Source organism: Cannabis sativa, chromosome 2, assembly GCF_029168945.1.
Source record: "Cannabis sativa cultivar Pink pepper isolate KNU-18-1 chromosome 2, ASM2916894v1, whole genome shotgun sequence".
NCBI lineage: Eukaryota > Viridiplantae > Streptophyta > Magnoliopsida > Rosales > Cannabaceae > Cannabis > Cannabis sativa.
The window spans coordinates 16,273,043-16,279,291 of NC_083602.1; the positions used below are offsets into that span (position 1 = coordinate 16,273,043).

Below are 6,249 nucleotides of genomic sequence, written 5' to 3' on the forward strand. Positions count from 1 at the left end.
GAGGTCAAAAGAGGATAAATACTTGGTCACCCACTTGGAACCTTGGCCTTGGCCGACTAGGGTCCCCAAGTTAAGAGAGGGTCGGCTAGGTCCCATGACCCAGCCAAAGGCCATCCAGGGACCCTATGCCCAGGCATGGGCCGACCAGCTTTTCGGGTACCCCCTATGGCTGGCCAGACTCCATGATGAAGACCCATGGCTGGCCAAGTCTTGAACAAGACCTCTATGGTCAGTCAGGGTGTATGTTAGATCTAAGTGTGTGCTTTTCAAGAACTCAAACACGTTCTTCATGTTCTTTGTGACTCAAAGAGCCAAGAATCACAACGAAGGTCAAAATTAGATCTTTTTCGTCAAAAAATCACACATTATATATCCTAAGACTATCATGCAGATCAAAATACCAAAAAGATTACAATCTAACATGGGAATCAGAAAACATTCAAAGTGAAGAAAAGTTTCATGGAAACATGGGAAATCAACTAAAACAAGTAAATAGTGGGATTAGAAAGCTTATCCACTACTAGAAACCTTTGTTGAAGAGGAGGGGAAGCTCAGATTGTCAAAATGTCACAAAAATCCCAGGAGTTAAAGCAATGTGGGGCGTCGACCACTAGTGAGAAGGAGGAGCTTTCAAAAGTTTCTTTTTCTAGAGAGAATGAAATGTGGAAAGTGAAGAGAGTTTCCCACTATCAAGCTTATATAGCTTTTGTTGGACCACTTTTTTACTTATCATGCAAGTGTTCAATCAAAAAGCATGTAGAAGAGCAATGCAGTTAACTTACTGCAACAAGTGAGATCAGACAGTCGACAATAATTATTTCAAAGGCTAAATATGTTGCAAGTCTTACCCAGTTAAGGTTGCATTAGTACCAACTAAGCTGGAAAGCTCCTATCAGCACAGAAGTCCGAACAGGGACTTGGGGGAAAATGTTATCCCAATTTTTACCCACCTAATGTGGCAGTACAACTCGCCAACAAGAAGGCCAAGTCATCTACTCAGCACTTTAAATAACGAGGAGTCTGAGGACTCAAGCAGGACGACGAATGATGAACCGACCATCTACAAGGGGGCTAGTTATATTTTTGGGAGCGAACTCAAGGAAAATATGAAGTGCAGTGATAACTTGGTATATCTACCATATTATTATTAACTAAAATATGTTTATGGTTAACCAATTAGCGGGCTTGAGGAATAGTCAAACCTTGGCCAGCCCTATGGTCGACCACCCCTGGCCAACCCTATGGCCAATATAGGTCGGCCAGCTTCTAGACATCCTATGGCTGGCCATCATACATCCTGCAGGTGCCTAACCAGCCAGACAATGGCCTAACAAGATTTTGGTGCACAATTTCACACGTGGACAGTAAGCTAGACTGTGAACTAGGCCTTAACAACCCACAAAAACAGAGGGAAAATATCTATTTTCAAGGGGCATTATAGTCATTTATATTTTACTAATTTAATTTGTAAATAATAGCTTATTTTACCTATTTCTATGGGATTTTAAGGATCTAAGATCTACTATATAAAGAGCCTTAATGAAACCTTAAAACCCTAGGCGCTAAGTGCTAAGTGCAAGTTCAATGTTTTAAGTGACTAAAACCCTAGCTCTAAGTATGATAACTTATCTATCTCTCTCTTTGTCTCGCTCTCTCTCTCTCTCTCTCTCTCTCTCTCTCTCTCTCTCTCTCTCTCACACACACACATACACGCCCACTGCTATTTTCATGCTTGAGAATTGCCAACTCTGATTCCTACATTGTACCTTTAGAGAGCTACTTTAGATCCCATCACTATAGTGATCTGAATAGTATTATCTCTCGGTATTAATACAACTAAAAGAGGAGTAGGTCATTACCTGCTAACTAAGGGTGCCAAATCTCTATAAAATCCTACGTTCATTTACTTTATTATTCTAATTGTGTAACACGTGGAAAGCATCAGTATTACACTTGACTCTGTTGTCGGTTGGCCAAATTTAAGATCAACATCTACGACGAATATTTGGGATGTTACCAAGCACCCACCTCTTGAATGTGCATATTAATTTACGGTCTAGTGGTCTTTCTGGGTCTACATTCTCTGGAAGAAGACACTTCTTCTTTTTCTCCTCTATGTAGTCTAGAAAATAGCAAGGCTTCTTCCTTTTTCTCACAAATGGCACCCCTTTTGGGGGTCTGGTTAGAAGCAGGACATCGTCCTGTGATTTTATGTCACCAATGACCATGATAATGGCATCAGTTGGAGTATATTGTGCCTCATCATCATCTTGTTCCTAATCTTTTGGGAACACATCTTCGTACTCACTCTCATGAGGATGGTCATCTGTAGGTTGGGATGGTTGTGGTTCCCTGTCCTTCTCTTTCAATAACTCTATCACGTAGGCCAACTGAGCCATTAAAAACTCCTTCATCTCTTTCTGACTATCCACAAAGGAGCACCTCATATCGGTTTAGCTTTTCACTAACTCAGTCTGGGAGACTATCAAGGAATCTTATTGAGCCTCAAGTCTATCCATCCTCTCTGCTAGTGCTTTAATGTCTGATGCATTAGTTACAACAGTTGGAGCAACCGAAGTAGACGGCTCGTCTAGTTCTAGAGCTGGTGGCGGTGGAACTAACTTGGCCTTTGTCATAACCTCATTAATGGCATTGGCTTGAGTTTGAAACATTAAATCTTGTGTACCATCTCCCTACTTCTTCTGATCGAGGTCTATCTCAAAACAAAGAGGGGCTTCACTCTCATCAATGGACTTGATGGCATTTGTGAAAAGAAAGATGAGTTAAATAAAATGGTAAAATTGAGATCTTATAAGCCCATTAAGGGTTCGACCAAGGATGTTCAATTGACCTAATTTTTTTAATCCTTTTTAATTCTATTTAAATTCTAAACCTAACCTTCCCTATAAAAAGCATAAGATGGCTCTTATTTTCTCAATTTGATAATTGATTATCAGACTCATTTGTCAGACAAAATAGAAAACAAAAAAGAGAGCTTCTATTTTTGAATTCCCTCTTCTTCTTCCTCAAAGATTTTGAAGCCTATGGTGAATTGAGAGTATGCCCACTCATGTCAAAGCAATATCTAGCATAGTGAGGAAGAATGTCTCTAACCAAATTGAAGGAGAGAAGATCCAAGTTCAAATCTTGATAATGCTCTGCTACAAACAGAAATCAAGGACTACAGATCTAAATGGAAGGAGTCATTATATTTTGTTGCCATCAATGTAAGAATTTCTTAATCTCTTATGTGTTTATTTCATTGTCTTAAGAAATTCATATTTAGGATGTTAGATTATAAAATTTTTATCAAACATACATGTTAGTAAATCTAGATCCTAGTAAAATAAGTTCCAACAATTTGCTTCAGAGCCATGGTAATGATGTATTTTCATGAAATAAAGATTTAAAACGATGTTTTGGTTGATTTGGATGTGTTCATGTTTGTTTATGTGTTAATTGATGATTGAATGTGAATTATGATTTTTTTTTTGAAAAATAATTTTATTTTCGTTCTAAAAATAATTTATTTGGATTTTTCGTGAAAAATTAAGCAAGTTCGGTTTTTACGGAACTCGATTTCGATTAAAAACGAGAGATATGAGGTCTTGAAAATTTTGGTGCATTGGGTGTCGAGCATCGAGCACCATGCGCGCAGACACTCGGACAAGGTGATGTTCGCCCATGTCTGAAACCCTCACATGCCTATTGATAACTCTAAGATTTAGAGTTATTTTCATATCTTTAAGCTTGAATTTAATGTGAATTGTGGAGCAATTAATGTCTATATTGCGTAATTGTGTTTAGTTTGTTGTGTCTTTGTAATAAATGGAAGTGTGTGTGTTAGTAAGTGTTAGATGGACTTATGTTGTTGTTTTTATGTGTTTTAAGCAGAAAAAATACAAGAATAGGTATTTGGAAATATTTGGGACAAGGAGAAAAAGGAGCAGAAAAATGCTTATTGCTGACTGGCATTGCTATAGCAATCATCGCGTAGCAATTTGTCAGCCCAGTAAGTTTATTTTGGCGTATAGTCCACTCGGCTTTAATGAAAAGAAAAACGAGCTGAGGTGGCGGATTTTGGCTATTGACTCAACAAACATGTGGAAAATGAAGGACAAGTGGGTGATGATTGGGATTTCCAATTAGGGTAAACTTTGGTACCCTAATTGGGGAACAAAAAGGAAAGAGGAGGTCATAATAGAGAGAAGGGTGGCTGCACTTTGAAAGGGTACGAAAAAGAATACAGCAGCAAGGATAGAAAAAGTACAGAGGAAAAGAAAGAGTACAAGGATAGAAGAAGAAGTTTGAGAAGAAGGAGAAGAAGGCAACATTCAAAGAAAGGATTTGAGCTCATCACTCATTTCCCTTGCTCTCTACTTCGTTTGTATCATTTCCTTCTCTTCAAGTTCTCTTTAACTCCATGAACAATATGTTTTCTAGTTTTGAGTTTTTAATTTCAGCTATGCACTAAACTTTTTGAGATTTGGGTGGTTATGAACCCTTGTATGGACTAGTGTTTTGATTTTGCAATGATGAAGTAATCTTGGCTTAGTTCAATTAGTTGTGATGAAATGTTGAATGAATGTTAATTTTTGGCCATTTTTAACATTTAGCAAGCTAGATCTTACTTGGAAAAGTAAGACCTAGTTGAACCCTTCTAATTGATGCATGATTTTTACCTTTACTTTTAGGTATTAATTAGTAGTGAAATAGGAATATTTTGCTACCATGTATAACTAAGGATTTGATGCTCTATTGGGCTATTTGTGATCTAAACTGATGTAGGAATGCATTGTGAGATTGTGAATGGTTTATTGCAAGTTTTGGAAAAAGCTTGCTGGTTTTTTTGAAATCTGTTACTTTCCCAGGATTGCTGAGTCATTGCTGTATCAACTGGGACATACAAGTGGAAATTAATCACCCAAATCTATTTTCCTAATCTGAAATTACCACCATTTTAATCACTTTTAGTTTCTTATTTTTAGTTTATTTAGTTTAAAAAATTAGTTCTCAAGTTTAGATTCAAGGCTATAGATTTTTCTCGTGAATTACATGTGTGACTTTATTTTATTTTTATTTGAAATTCTTGGAATTACTTTTAGTTGATTTAACATTATTTAGTAAAAAGTCCCTGTGGAGACGAACTTTGATTACTTATCATTGTATTACTTGTTTGTGATTGTGTACACTTGCGCAATTATAAAGCAATAGAATTTTCACAACAAGTTTTTGGCGCCGTTGCCGGGGACTTTAAGTTCTAAATTTTGTTTTATCAACTAATTGACATTCTAAGAATTTTTGTGCTTTTAATCTTGCTGGTTTGTCTTTGAAATCTCAGGTATCTATAGTGTATGAACCAACAAGAGGACTTTGAACTTGCTCCTATTGATCCCGAGATTGAACGTACATTCCGAAGAAGAAGAAGGGTTCAAAAGGCTAAGGGCCGAGACATCATGGCTGAAAATTTTGATGATGATGGGGTTGCTCAACAAGTTGTTAATCCCATCATATTGGCAGATGATCGAGCAAGGGCTATAAGGGAGTATGCAGCCCCCATGTTTAATGAGCTCAATCCAGGCATTGTGAGGCCTGAAATACAAGCACCGCAGTTTGAGCTCAAGCCAGTGATGTTTCAAATGCTCCAAACCGTGGGGCAATTCAGCGGGATGCCAACTGAGGATCCTCACCTCCATCTCCGTTCATTTTTGGAGGTGAGTGATTCTTTCAAGATCCAAGGAGTGAGTGAAGAGGTGTTAAGGTTGAAGCTATTCCCATTCTCACTACGAGACCGAGCTAGATCATGGCTCAACACTTTGCCTCCTGATTCTGTGACCAATTGGAATGACCTTGCTGAGAAGTTTCTGAGGAAATACTTTCCTCCTACTAGAAATGCAAAATTCAGAAGTGAGATCATGTCTTTCTCAAAGAATCCTGAAGATGAGTCCACAAGTGATGCGTGGGAGAGGTTTAAGGAACTTTTGCGAAAGTGTCCACATCATGGCATTCCACATTGCATTCAGATGGAGACTTTTTATAATGGCTTGAATGCAGCTTCTCGAATGGTGTTAGATGCATCGGCCAATGGTGCTATTTTGTCGAAGTCTTACAATGAAGCATTTGAGATTTTGGAGACCATTGCAAGTAACAACTATCAATGGTCCAACACTAGAGCTCCAACAAGTAGAAAAGTGGCGGGAGTCCTTGAGGTGGATGCAATAACAGCGTTGACAGCTCAAATGGCTTCCA

General features: G+C 38.1%; 1 non-coding gene across 1 annotated transcript; it reads right to left on the minus strand.

The window, feature by feature from the left end:
* Positions 1-5,897: 5,897 nt before the first annotated feature.
* Positions 5,898-6,007, minus strand: LOC133035251 (small nucleolar RNA R71). The gene has a single exon (XR_009686528.1). It is a non-coding gene; the product is annotated as a small nucleolar RNA R71 (small nucleolar RNA).
* Between the last annotated feature and the right edge of the window lie 242 nt (positions 6,008-6,249).